At 37.7% G+C, this 15,226-nt stretch overlaps 1 non-coding gene across 1 annotated transcript; it reads right to left on the reverse strand.

Annotated features, from left to right (window-relative positions):
* Nucleotides 1-9,211: 9,211 nt before the first annotated feature.
* Nucleotides 9,212-9,319, reverse strand: LOC148580013 (small nucleolar RNA R71). The gene has a single exon (XR_015894392.1). It is a non-coding gene; the product is annotated as a small nucleolar RNA R71 (small nucleolar RNA).
* Between the last annotated feature and the right edge of the window lie 5,907 nt (nucleotides 9,320-15,226).

Genomic DNA, 15,226 nt, shown 5'->3' on the forward strand with positions numbered 1-15,226 from the left:
GGCGTTCAACGCCAGCCTTCTGCTCAAATCTGGCGTCCAGCGCCAGAAAAGGATCCAAAACCAGAGTTGAACGCCCAAACTGGCACAGAAACTGGCGTTCAACTCCACAAATGGCCTCTGCACGTGCTACACTTAAGCTCAGCCCAAACACACACCAAGTGGGCCCCGGAAGTGGATTTATGCATCAATTACTTACTCATGTAAACCCTAGTGACTAGTTTATTATAAATAGGATCTTTTACTGTTGTATTAGGCATCTTTGATCATCTTAGGATCTTAGGATCATCTTTGAACGCATTGTTCTTAGATCAAGGGGGCTGGCCATCTCGGCCATGCCTGGACCTTCACTTATGTATTTTTAACGGTAGAGTTTCTACACTCCATAGATTAAGGTGTGGAGCTCTGCTGTTCCTCAAATATTAATGCAAAGTACTACTGTTTTCTATTCAATTCTTCTTATTTCTCTTCTAAGATATCCATTCGCACCCAAGAACGTGATGAAGGTGATGATTATGTGTGACGCTCATCACCATCTCCCCTATGAACGCGTGCCTGACAAACACTTCTGTTCTACATGAATTAAGCTAGAATGAGTATCTCTTAGATCTCCTAACCAGAATCTTTGTGGCGTAAGCTAGAATGATGGCGGCATTCAAGAGAATCCAGAAAGTCTAAACCTTGTCTGTGGTATTCCGAGTAGGATTCAATGATTGAATGACTGTGACGAGCTCCGAACTCGCGATTGCAGGGCGTTAGTGACAGACGCAAAAGGATAGTAAATCCTATTCCAGCATGATCGAGGACCGACAGATGAATAGCCGTGCCGTGACAGGGTGCGTGAGCATATTATTCACTGAGAGGATAAGATGAAGCCATTGACAAGGGTGATGCCTCCAGACGATTAGCCGTGCCGTGACAGGGCATTGGATCATTTTCCCGTGAGATGACCGAAAGTAGCCATTGACAGTGGTGATGTATCACATAAAGCCAGCCATGGAAAGGAGTAAGACTGATTGGATGAAGATAGCAGGAAAGCAGAGGTTCAGAGGAACGAAAAGCATCTCCATTCGCTTATCTGAAATTCCTGCCAATGAATCTACATAAGTATATCTATCCCTTTTATTGTTTATTTTAATCTAATAAAGTATCATGTTTAAATCCGCCTGACTGAGATTTGCAAGGTGACCATAGCTTGCTTCATACCAACAATCTCCGTGGGATTCGACCCTTACTCACGTAAGGTATTACTTGGACGACCCAGTGCACTTGCTGGTTAGTTGAACGGAGTTGTGTCCACACATAGAGCCACAATGAGGATTCAATACAATTATATATTGTTAATCTCACACAAGTACAAAGAACATGGAACACAATTTCGTGCACCACAAGTATACCAAATTATCGTCAAGTAAAAACTCACAATAGAGTGAGGTCGAATCCACAGGGATTAACGGATTAAGCAATCAATGGTTAATTGATTATCCTAGTTAGACGAATTATATTGGAGTGATAAGTAACAAGGAAATGTAAATGTCATAAAAGTAAAGAAAGTAAAAAAGTGCAGAAAAGTAAAATGGCAAGAAAAGTAAATGTAAAAACTAAAAATAAAATGAACATTGGGATCAAGAGATATTGCAATCCTCCGGATCAAGTTCATTCTCATCTCTTCCTCAATCAATGCATTCATTGATCTCCTTGGCAATCTTAAGTGATTGGATCCCAATTCTTTGGTAATTCAATCTCTCTAAGCTTGAACAATTTCCCAATTCCTTGATTTAATTGCTCATGAGAAGAGATGAAGTTTGGTCACTGATTATACCACACACATTCATAGATCAAAGTGTTGGTAGGATTAAATGTCACAATATCCATCCAACCCCCAACTTAATCCAATGTGAGAGAGCATTTCTAGCATGATCTCCTCATTCCTCTTCCAAAGTTTAGAGGAAATCCAAGTATGAGCAATTTGTCTTCCGAGACAATTACCCAATTGGATGAAGATCGAAAGCTCTCTAATAAAATCAAGAGAAAAGAAAGAAGAAGAAGAATAAGAACTACAATTGATCTATTGAATCACAATAGAGCTCTCTAACCCAATGAAAAGAGTTAGTTGATCATTGCTCTACCAAAATAGAAAAGAAAGAAAGTGTAGAAACATAAAGATGAAGATTAAAACTAAAATTGAAACTTCAAAATTCATAAATGAAAAGTACAAAGAAAAGAAAGAGAAGGAAAAGTGTGTGAGGGGAGAGTCCGAAGACCCCTCTTCCATCCCCAATTCCAGAATCTAAAAACTAAGGCCTTTATATAGGCTCTCCTAAATTACAAAATGAAATGAAACTAAAAGTAAATTACAATTAAATGAAAATTCCTATTCTAGATGCTTCTTGTGACCTTGATTGGTTGACACTTGTGGGCTTGGTTCCTTGTGGTTGGGTGATCCTTGAAAGAGAAGTGAATCAAGTTGAGGTCCAGGTACTAATCATTAGTGCTACCATTAGCCACATTAACGCTACAAGTGTGGCGTTAGTGCTAAAGTTAGTGAGGCTAACGTCACACTTGCTACCCAGTTGGTATTTTTGGGGCTTAAAAGATGCCTCTTGTTTGTACTCTAATTTCACGCCCACTATAAACTATTATATATCGTTAGAAAGCTCTGAATGGTAGCTTTCTAACGCAACTAGAATCACCTCGATTGGACTTCTGTAACTCAAATTATGCCCCTTTGAAGGGGACAGGGTCGCTGGCATAGTTGCTGGTGTTATTGGCAAAAGTGAGTGCCAATAACGTTAGCATTTAGGGGATTAATATTGCCAGGTTTTGGAGCTCAAATTTAATGTCCATCCCATACTATTATATATTGTTGGAAAGCCCCGAATGTCTACTTTCCAATGCCTTTGAAAGCACATCATTTGGAGCTCTACAACTCAAGTTACACTTCTTGGAAGGTGAAGAGGTCAGCTGGCCTTACTACAGGTTGATACCATGTTCATCTTTGCACTTTCGGGGCAAGTTTTCTCCCTCAAATTTAGTGTCCACCATGTAGTGTCATATATGCTTGGAAAGCTCTAGAATCCTACTTTCTAATGCCACTGGAATCACTTCATTTGGAGCTTTGTGGGTCATGTTATGCTTGTTTGAAGAAGGCATGGTCAGGCTGCCGGGTGAGATTTTGCCCACGTTAGTGTTTACGTTAGTGGCACTAACGTGGCCACTAACGTAGGCCTTCTTTGCTTCGCAAGCGTTAGTGGTGTTCACTTTTTCTACTAACTTTCACAGTTGCCTCCTTTCTTCCACGTTAATGCCCACGTTAGTGGCACTAACGTGGCCACTAACGTGGGTGTTCTTGGCTTCGCAAACGTTAGTGGCGTTCACTTTTTCCACTAACGTTGGAGTTTCCCTTTCCTTCCACGTTAGTTCCCACGTTAATGTAACTAACGTGGAAACTAACGTGGGTCTTCTTGCCCTTCGCTAACGTTAGTGGTGTTTACTTTTACCACTAACGTTCCAAACTTTCCTTCCTTCCACGTTAATGGCCACGTTAGTGGTACTAACGTAGCCACTAATGTGGATCTTCTCTGCTTCTTGTTACCTGAAATCAATCAAATAAAGTGCATCAAAGTCTTGCTCTTAATCATGAGATCATGCATCATCCATTTTATCATTCATTTCATGCATAATTCTCATGAAATCATTCAAAATTCACAATGTTTGCTTGAATCATGGTATAAATGCATTTTCAACCAAATACTTTCTTATTTCCTAAGAAAATGCATGAAACCAACCTAAAGCATACAAAAAATAGCTAGTAAAACTAGCCAAGATGCCCTGGCATCACAACACTAAACTTAAATCTTGCTTGTTCCCAAGCAAGAAAAGAACTATGCACAAAGAATTCTCTTAATTGGAATGTATTAAAGAATTGCTTATGATGCCTTAGTGGGTGAAGTGAATAAGTGACAGTGGGATGAACTCTAATTTGTATGCTTATGCAAGGATTCAAGTGCTCATTAGTCCTTACATTTTGGAAGTCTTAGATCTTAGGACTTTCATTCAAATGAAATTATGAAAGTTTCTTTATAGATTGTCACCTTGAAGTAGCACTTATTTTCTAGCATTTTTTTCTTTCTTTTTGGATTTTGGCCTCGACTCTAAGTGTCATGTCTCAAAGCGGCTCTTTAGATAAGTTTTCAATCAATACTCCCAAACCAGTTGGTCTAAGGTATTAGGTGTTGAAGCACCCCTTAGGATTTACTTGCTCAAGCCTCACTCTTTGATACAAATCCACCACAAGCATTTAACTAGGACAATAACTCTTTGAGTTCTTGTTTCTTTCTTTTTCTTCCTAGTAATTGATGCTCAGAGCCTTGGGCTTGTTCGTTGTTTTTCTTTTTCTTTTGTTTTCTTTTGTTACTGCTTCTTGGATCAATAGATGTTTGAGAAATTCCATAATACTTCTCTAAACTTCATTTCCTGTCTACGAGCTCCCATGCAAGTTTTCACAAACATGCAACCTTAATACACAATCATACAATCAGAACCTCCACTCCTCTTAATCTTTTGCTTGCCCGAAGATTTATAAAATTCTTCAACGTTTTCCTTTCAAAAGAATGATTTCTTTGTTGCATTCTTAAATATATTGGGTGCAAGTAAAATTCAAGATGATAATCATGATATCATAGCAACATGTTACAAATCAAATATCAAATTATGCTTATTCACAAGGAGTAATCACACATGCATAAAAAGAAAATAGAAGACAATCATGCAATTTAAAGTGCTGGAAATAAGTAAGAGGAAAAAGGAACTTTACCACCTTGTAGTTCATCTTCATTGTTGTTGCCCTTTTCCTCCTATTCTTCCCCTTCCCACACCAGACTTAGAATGATTGCTTATACTCAAGCAACAATTAAAATAGTGGTGATGGGGTCTATGATGAATCATGAATGTATTAGAATGAAGTGTGAGTATGCATGTGTTTCAGCAAGTAAGATTAAGGATACAATAAAGGCACAAGAGATACAAATAGAGACATTTTGATTTCATTAATAAGTGGTGTGCTTGGTACCTTGCATGAAAGATAAGTGGCAACACCAAACTTAGTGTGACACTCTCAATTTAGAATGTTGCAAGTACCCAGTGAAGATTGAAAATCAAATTGTTGCATGGCAACACCAAACTTAGAATGCAATCATATGCCAAATTATTGAAAGTAAACTAAGCAAAGCAAGGAAATGTTACCTACGGTTAGGTTGCCTCCCAACAAGCACTCTTTTAATGTCATTAGCTTGACATGTTGTTCATGACTTTCTTCCTCTTCTTCCAGTTTGTTTAGAGGAATGACCTCAAGAGGAAAGAGTAGCCAGTTAATGCCCCTTGTTTTGAGTGCCTCTCCCCAACAAGCTTTCTTTTGTTGTTAGCTTGAGAAAACTTGCTTGTTGGGGTAGGGGTGGGATGGCTTTTGGTTGACCATTTTTTCTTCATGGATATTGTCCTTCTTTTCTTGGTCACCATCCTCTTTTTAGTGCTTTTGTTGATTTCCTTCATGATGAGCGGATAATTTATACACTTTTTGGCATTGTTTTTACATAGTTTTTAGTATGATTTAATTAGTTTTTAGTATATTTTTATTAGTTTTTAAATAAAAATTACATTTCTGGACTTTACTATGAGTTTGTGTATTTTTCTGTGATTTCAGGTATTTTCTGGCTGAAATTGAGGGACTTGAGCAAAAATCAGATTCAGAGGTTGAAGAAGGATTGCAGATGCTGTTGGATTCTGACCTCCCTGCACTCAAGTGGATTTTCTGGAGATACAGGAGTCCAAATGGCGTGCTCTCAATTACGTTGGAAAGTAGACATCTAGGGCTTTCCAGAAATATATAATAGTCCATACTTTGCTTGAGTTTAAAGGACGCAAACTGGCGTTCAACGCCAGCCTTCTGCTCTATTATGGAGTTAAACGCCAGAAACAGGTTACAAACTGGCGTTTAACTCCAAAAAAGGACCTCTGCATGTGAAAGCTTCAATGCTCAGCCCAAACACACACCAAGTGGGCCCGGAAGTGGATTTCTGCATCATTTACTCTCTAAGAAATTCATTCGCACAGAAGAACATGCTGAATGTGATGATTATGTGACGCTCATCACCATTCTCACTTATAAACGTGTGCCTAACAAACACTTCCGTTCTACATGAAAACAAGCTTGAATGTGTATCTCTTAGCCTTCTGATTCACGATCAGAGTCTCGTGGTATAGGCTAGAATTATTGGCGGCCATTCTTGAGATCCGAAAAGTCTAAACCTTGTCTGTGGTATTTCGAGTAGGATCTGGGAATGGATGGCTGTGACGGGCTTCAAACTCGCGAGTGCTAGGCGTAGTGACAGACGCAAAAGGATTACTGAATCCTATTCCAGTATGATTGAGAACCGACAGATGATTAGTCGTGCGGTGACAGCGCATTTTGGACCATTTTCACTGAGAGAATGGGAAGTAGCCATTGACAACGGTGATGCCCTACATAAAGCTTGCCATGGAAAGGAGTAGGAATGATTGGATGAAGACAGCAGGAAGCAGAGGTTCAGGAGGAACACAAGCATCTCTATACGCTTATCTGAAATTCTCACCAATGAATTACATAAGTATTTCTATCCTATTTTATATTTTAATTATTAATTCACCATAACCATTTTAAATCCACCTGAATGAGATTTACAAGGTGACCATAGCTTGCTTCAAGCCGATAATCTCCGTGGGATCGACCCTTACTCACGTAAGGTTTATTACTTGGATGACCCAGTACACTTGCTGGTTAGTTGTGCGAAGTTGTGACAAAGAACTAAGATTATGAATGTGCGTATTAAGTTTTTAGCACCGTTACCAAGGAATGAACGATCACGATTTTGCATACCAAGTTTTTATCGCCGTTGCCGGGGATTGTTCGAGTTTGGACAACTGACGGTTCATCTTGTTGCTCAAATTAGGTAATTTTATTTTAATTTTAAGTTTTTGTTTTTATTATTTTTATTTTCGAAAAATTTTCAAAAAAAAATTTATTTTTATTCTATGTTCTTCAGAATTTTTAGGAATGAATTCTAGAGTTTCAGATGATGCTTTTACTATCACAGGAGTCAGTTGATTCCCATTAATTTGGCTGTTGTATGTAATGTCCTGCTAAAGCTTGTTCTGCCCTGTCTAACCTCTTTAGACTGAAGCTTTAGACTAACATTGCATGATTCGTGGAATCTTTATTAAAAATTTTGAGTTTCTTATTTTTTTTCCCAAAATAATTTTCGAAAAATACAAAAAAAATTAATAAAATCATAAAAACCAAAAATATTGTGTTTCTTATTTGAGTCTTGTCAAATTTTAAGTTTGGTGTCAATTGCATCTTTTTAATTTTTCTTAAAATTTTCGAAAACTCATGCATTTATTCTTCATGATCTTCAAGTTGTTCTTGATGAATTTCTTTGTTTGATCTTTAAATTTTTCTTGTTTGGTGTCTTTTCTTGTTTTTCATATGCACTTTCAATTTGTTAGTGTCTAAAGTTTGAAAATTTCTATGTTTGGTGTCTTGCATGTTTTTCTTCTCTTAAAAAATTTTCAAAAATAAGTTCTTGGTGTTCATCTTGACATTCAAAGTGTTCTTTCATGCATCATGTGTTTTGATTCATAATTTTCATGTTTTGAGTCTTTTTATTATTTTTCTCTTTCATCATTAAAAATTCAAAAATCAAAAAAATATCTTTTCGTTTTTCTTCTCATAAAATTCGAAAAATTGAGTTGACTTTTTCAAAAATTTTTAAAATCTAGTTGTCTCTTATGAGTCAAATCAAATTTTCAATTTAAAAATTTTATCTTTTTCAAATCTTTTTCAAAAATCAAATCTTTTTCATTTTTTTCCTTCATAATTTTGAAATTTTCAAAATTTATTTTCAAAATCTTTTTTCTTATTTCTATTTTTGAAATTAATGCTAACAATTAATGTGATTGATTCAAAAATTTTAAGTTTGTTACTTGCCTAGTAAGAAAGGTTCAATCTTTAAATTTTAAAATCATATCTTTTTGTTTCTTGTTAGTCAAGTAATCAACTTTAATCTTCAAAATCAAATCTTTTTAAATTTCTTTTTCAAATCTTTTTCAAAATAAGTTTAAATCACATCTTTTTCAAAATCAATTTCAAAATCTTTTCTAACTTCTTATCTTTTCAAAAATTGATTTTAAAATCTTTTTCAATTAACTACTTGACTTTTTGTTTGATTTTAAAAGTTTACTATTTCAATCATATCTTTTTCAAAACTACCTAACTACTTTTCTCTCTCTTATTTTCGAAAATCCCTCCCCTTTTTTTCAAAATTTCTTTTTAATTAACTATTTATTTTAAATATTAATTTGATTCAATTTTATTTCTTTTTTTTTTAAATTTTCGAATTCTAACTAATTTTAAATTAAAAAAAAAACAAAAAATATTTTTATTTTATTTTGTTTAATTTTCGAATTCTTCCATCTCTCATCTCCTTCTAATTATTTATTTATTTACTAACACTTCTCTTCTTAAAAATTCGAACCCTCTCCCTCTTTCTGTGTTCGAATTTCTTTTCTTCTTCTACTCACAAAAAGGAATCTCTATACTGTGACATAGAGGATTCCTCTTCTTTTCTATTTTCTTCTTTTTCATATGAGCAGGAACAAGGATAATAAGAACATTCTTGTTGAAGCTGATCCTGAACCTGAAAGGACTCTGAAGAGGAAGCTAAGAGAAGCTAAAGCACAACTCTCAGGAGAAAATCTAACAGAAATTTTCGAAAAAGAAGGAGACATGGCCGAAAATAATAACAATGCAAGGAAGATGCTTGGTGACTTTACTGCACCAAATTCCAATTTACATGGAAGAAGCATCTCAATCCCTGCCATTGGAGCAAACAATTTTGAGCTAAAGCCTCAATTAGTTTCTCTGATGCAACAGAATTGCAAGTTTCATGGACTTCTATCAGAAGATCCTTTTCAGTTCTTAACCAAATTCTTGCAAATTTGTGATACTGTTAAGACCAACGGGGTTGACTCCGAGGTCTACAGGCTTATGCTTTTCCCGTTTGCTGTATGAGACAGAGCTAGAATATGGTTGGACTCTCAACTTAAAGATAGCCTGAACTCTTGGGATAAGCTGGTCACGGCTTTCTTAACCAAGTTCTTTCCTCCTCAAAAGCTTAGCAAGCTTAGAGTGGATGTTCAAACCTTCAAACAGAAAGAAGGTGAATCCGTCTATGAAGCTTGGGAGAGATACAAGTAACTGACCAAAAAGTGTCCTTCTGACATGCTTTCAGAATGGACCATCCTGGATATATTCTATGATGGTCTGTCTGAATTATCTAAGATGTCATTGGACCATTCTGCAGGTGGATCCATTCACCTAAAGAAAACGCCTGCAGAAGCTCAAGAACTTATTGACATGGTTGCAAATAACCAGTTCATGTACACTTCTTAAAGGAATCCTGTGAGTAATAGGACGCCTCAGAGAAAGGGAGTTCTTGAAATTCATACTCTGAATGCCATATTGGCTCAGAATAAAATATTGACTCAGTAAGTCAATATGATTTCTCAGAGTCTGAATGGATTGCAAGCTGCATCCAACAGTACTCAAGATGCATCTTCTGAAGAAGAAGCTTATGATCCTGAGAACCCTGCAATAGCAGAGGTGAATTACATGGGGGAATCCTATGGAAATACCTATAATCCCTCATGGAGAAATCATCCAAATTTCTCATGGAAGGATCAACAAAAGTCTCAACAAGGCTTTAATAATGGTGGAAGAAACAGGTTCAGCAATAGCAAACCTTTTCCATTATCCACTCAGCAACAGACAGAAAATTCTGAGCAGAATCCATCTAGCTTAGCAAATATAGTCTCTGATCTATCTAAGGCCACTCTAAGTTTCATGAATGAAACAAGGTCCTCTATTAGAAATTTGGAGGCACAAATGGGCCAGCTGAGTAAAAGAGTCACTGAAACTCCTCCTAGTACTCTCCCAAGCAATACAGAAGAGAATCCAAAAAGAGAGTGCAAGGCCATTACCTTACTTGGTGTGGCCGAACCCAGAGAGGAGGAGGAGGACGTGAATCCTAGTGAGGAAAACCTCCTGGAACGCTCAGTGACCAATAAGGAGTTTTCCTTTGAGGAACAAAAGGAATCTGAGGCTCATCTAGAGACCATAGAGATTCCATTGAACCTCCTTTTGCCCTTCATGATCTCTGATGAGTATTCATCCTCTGAAGAGGATGAAAACATTACTGAAGAGCAAGTTACTGAAGAGCCTATTTCCTCTCTAAGATATTCATTCGCACAGAAGAACAAGCTGAATGTGATGATTATGTGACGCTCATCACCATTCTCACTTATGAACGCGTGCCTAACAAACACTTCCGTTCTACATGAAAACAAGCTTGAATGTGTATCTCTTAGCCTTCTGATTCACGATCAGAGTCTTCGTGGTATAGGCTAGAATTATTGGCGGCCATTCTTGAGATCCGAAAAGTCTAAACCTTGTCTGTGGTATTCCGAGTAGTATCTGGGAAGGGATGGCTGTGATGGGCTTCAAACTCACGAGTGCTGGGCGTAGTGACAGACGTAAAAGGATTACTGAATCCTATTCCAGTATGATTGAGAACCGACATATGATTAGCCGTGCAGTGACAGCACATTTTGGACCATTTTCACTGAGAGGATGGGAAGTAGCCATTGACAACGGTGATGCCCTACATAAAGCTTGCCATGGAAAGGAGTAGGAATGATTGGATAAAGACAGCAGGAAGCAGAGGTTCAGGAGGAACACAAGCATCTCTATACGCTTATCTAAAATTCTCACCAATGAATTACATAAGTATTTCTATCCTATTTTATATTTTAATTATATTTTAATTATTAATTCACCATAACCATTTTAAATCCGCCTGAATGAGATTTACAAGGTGACCATAGCTTGCTTCAAGCCGACAATCTCCGTGGGATCGACCCTTACTCACGTAAGGTTTATTACTTGGACGACCCAGTGCACTTGCTGGTTAGTTGTGCGAAGTTGTGACAAAGAACTAAGATTATGAACGTGCGTATTAAGTTTTTAGCGCCGTTACCAAGGAATGAACGATCACGATTTTGTATACCACTTCACCACCTTGATTTCAGGACTTAGGTGTTGTATGATGGTTGGAGCATCCTCTTCATCAAGAGCTTCTTGAATTGGTGGTTCAATGAACTCACCCTTTATGCAACTGTCTATGTCATTAGAGTAATGTGGACTCCCTTGATTGACTTTCTCCCTTTCTTCTGCATGGTGTTGCATTGAGCCTTTTCGGAGTGAGTTTACATGTTCCTTTGTCACCCTTAGTAGCCTCTGTGGGTATGGAGCTTTGGGCTTATATACTCTCATAACCTCCTCCTTCTTGATAGAAATCTCACTTGGTATGGGTGCCTCCTTTTTTTGTTCTTCTGATTCCTCCCTTGGGTTTGCCATGGTACCACTAAGAGAATTACGGGTAGTGATTTACATTGATAGATATCCAACTTATGCCTCAAGCTTCTTAAGGGCAGCCCCCCGGTTCTGCATAATGGATTTTACTTCCTCTTTGAAAGTCCTCATGTCCTTAGATTATTCCAAGAGAATTGCCAATAGGTTCTCTATCCTTGATAGCTTATCCTCGAGGGGAGGGTGTGCAACTGGGTTGGAATTTGGAGGTTGATGGTGGCTATTTTGTGAATGGAATTGGTTGTTTTGTGGTTGTATGTTCTGAGAGTGGTATGACTCTTGTGGGTAATGATATGGGTTTTGTGGACTGTGAGAAGAATTTTGTGTGTAATAGAATGAATTGTGTGAGTGGTGAGATGAATTATATGGATGTGGGAAGGAATTTTGTGTTGAGGCATGTCCAAGTGGTGAAGGGTTTTGATGCGGAAAGCTAGGAGGTGAGGTTGAATAATTAAAGGATGATGGCTCTTGATGAATGGGGTGTGAATAAGTGAAATTTCTTTGGTTTTGATCTTCCCAGGCACAGCTTGAGTAGTGATCAAAGTCATCAAAATATGAACCATTTTGTGACCCTGGGAAGCACCCCATTTCATCTTCTTGATATTCCCAACCACCATTATCATAATAACCTGAATTATTTTGTGGTGGTGAGAAGTATCCCATGTAACTTGATTGACCAAAAGATGATCTATATTCCATTTTTCTTCAAAATACTCTGTACCAAACAACAATCACCAAGATAAAAGAGATTTGGAATTCCCCTTGTCACAGATGAGGAAATTCCCAGTGAGGCAATATCACAAACAGTTAGTTAGCAAAAGAAAGTAAAGAAACAAAAGAAAACAAAGACAAAAGAAAAGTGTCTAATCTAGTAAATCAATTAACCGGTAGTTTGTTAATCACAATTAATCCCCGGCAACGGCGCCATAAACTTGATGCACGGGAACTTGTCTCTCAACAAATTTCCCTTCAGCAAGTATACTGAATTGTCGTTAAGTAAAAACTCACAATAGAGTGAGGTCGAATCCACAGGGATTAACGGATTAAGCAATCAATGGTTAATTGATTATCCTAGTTAGACGAATCATATTGGAGTGATAAGTAACAAGGAAATGTAAATGGCAAAAAAGTAAAGAAAGTAATAAAGTGCAGAAAAGTAAAATGGCAAGAAAAGTAAATATAAGAACTAAAAATAAAATGAACATTGGGATCAAGAGATATTGCAATCCTCCGGATCAAGTTCATTCTCATCTCGTCCTCAATCAATGCATTCATTGATCTCCTTGGCAATCTTAAGTGATTGGATCCCAATTCCTTGGCAATCCAATCTCTCTAAGCTTGAACAATTTCCCAATTCCTTGATTTAATTGCTCATGAGAAGAGATGAAGTTTGGTCACTGATTATACCACACACATTCATAGATCAAAGTATTGGTAGGATTAAATGTCACAATATCCATCCAACCCCCAACCTAATCCAATGTGAGAGAGCATTTCTAGCATGATCTCCTCATTCCTCTTCCAAGGTTCAGAGAAAATCCAAGTATGAGCAATTTCTCTTCCGAGACAATTACCCAATTGGATGAAGATCGAAAGCTCTCTAGTAAAATCAAGAGAAAAGAAAGAAGAAGAAGAATAAAAACTACAATTAATCCATTGAATCACAATAGAGCTCTCTAACCTAATGAAAAGAGTTAGTTGATCATTGCTCTACCAAAATAGAAAAGAAAGAAAGTGCAGAAAAGTAAAGATGAAGATTAAAACTAAAATTGAAACTTCAAAATTCATAAATGAAAAGTACAAAGAAAAGAATGAGCAGGAAAAGTGTGTGAGGGGAGGGATTCCGAAGACCCCTCTTCCATCCCTAATTCCAGTCTCCAATCCCAAATTCCAGAATGTAAAAACTAAAGCCTTTATATAGGCTCTCCTAAATTACAAAATGAAATGAAACTAAAAGTAAATTACAATTAAATGAAAATTCCTATTCTAGATGCTTCTTGTGACCTTGATTGGTTGACACTTGTGGGCTCGCTTCCTTGTGGTTGGGTGGTCCTTGAAAGAGAAGTGAATCAAGTTGAGGTCTAGGGCTAATCGTTAGTGCTACCGTTAGCCACACTAACGCTACAAGTGTGGCGTTAGTGCTGAAGTTAGTGTGGCTAACGTCACACTTGCTACCCAGTTGGTATTTTTGGGCTTAAAAAATGCCTCTTGTTTGTATCCCAATTTCATGCCCATCATAGACTATTATATATCGTTCGAAAGCTCTGAATGTTAGCATTCTAACGCAACTGGAATCACCTCGATTGGACTTCTGTAACTCAAATTATGCTCCTTTGAAGGGGACAGGGTCGCTGGCATAGTCGTTGGCGTTATTGGCAAAAGTGAGTGCCAATAACGTTAGCCTTTAGGGGATTAATATTTCCAGATTTTGGAGCTCAAACTTAATGTCCACCCCATACTATTATATATTGTTGGAAAGCCCTAGATGTCTACTTTCCAATGCTATTGGAAGCGCATTATTTGGAGCTCTACAACTCGAGTTACACATCTTGGAAGGCAAAGAGGTCAGCTGGCCTTACTACAGGTTGATACCATCTTCATCTTTGCACTTTCGGGGCAGGTGTTCTCCCTCAAATTTAGTGTCCACCATGTAGTGCCATAGATGCTTGGAAAGCTCTGGAATCCTACTTTCCAATGCCACTGGAATCACCCTATTTGGAGCTTTTTGGCTCATGTTATGCTTGTTTGAAGAAGGCATGGTCAGGCTGCCAGGTGAGATTTTGCCCACATTATTGTTCACGTTAGTGGCACTAACATGGCCACTAACGTAGGCCTTCTTTGCTTCGCAAGCGTTAGTGGCGTTTATTTTTTTCACTAATTTTCACAGCTGCCTCCTTTCTTCCACGTTAATGCCCACGTTAGTGGCACTAACGTGGCCACTAACGTGGGTGTTCTTGGCTTCGCAAACGTTAGTGGCGTTCACTTTTTCCACTAACGTTGGAGTTTCCCTTTCCTTCCACATTAGTTCCCACGTTAATGTAACTAACATGGAAACTAATGTGGGTCTTCTTGCCCTTCGCTAACGTTAGTGGTGTTTACTTTTACCACTAACGTTCCAAACTTTCCTTCCTTCCACGTTAATAGCCACATTAGTGGTACTAACATAGCCACTAACGTGGCTCTTCTCTGCTTCTTGTTACCTGAAATCAATCAAACAAAGTGCATCAAAGTCTTGCTCTTAATCATGAGATCATGCATAATCTATTTTATCATTCATTTCATGCATAATTCTCATGAAATCATTCAAAATTCAGAATGTTTGCTTGAATCATGGTATGAATGCATTTTCAACCAAATACTTTCTTATTTCCTAACAAAATGCATGAAACCAACCTAAAGCATACAAAAAATGGCTAGTAAAACTAGCCAAGATGCCCTGGCATCAAAATCTTCTATCCTTTGAAGTGTGGATCTTTGCCGTGGTGGTGATGATGAAGTGGAAGGAATAGTAGATGGAAGGGCTATGTCAAGACTTGAATTGTTCATGGGAAGATGTAAGTATTTTCCGCCTTGGGACCACATCGCCCTTAGCCGGAACTATAATCTTCCTGTCCTTGGCTTCCCAAAGAACACCCGCAGTAGCAACTAAATCAGATACCAATGCTGGAAATGGCAAATTACCCCGGGCGTGGACTTGACTCATCGCTT

This window comes from Arachis ipaensis, chromosome B10 (genome assembly GCF_059453495.1).
Source record: "Arachis ipaensis isolate K30076 ecotype BB chromosome B10, ASM5945349v1, whole genome shotgun sequence".
NCBI classification, from domain to species: domain Eukaryota; kingdom Viridiplantae; phylum Streptophyta; class Magnoliopsida; order Fabales; family Fabaceae; genus Arachis; species Arachis ipaensis.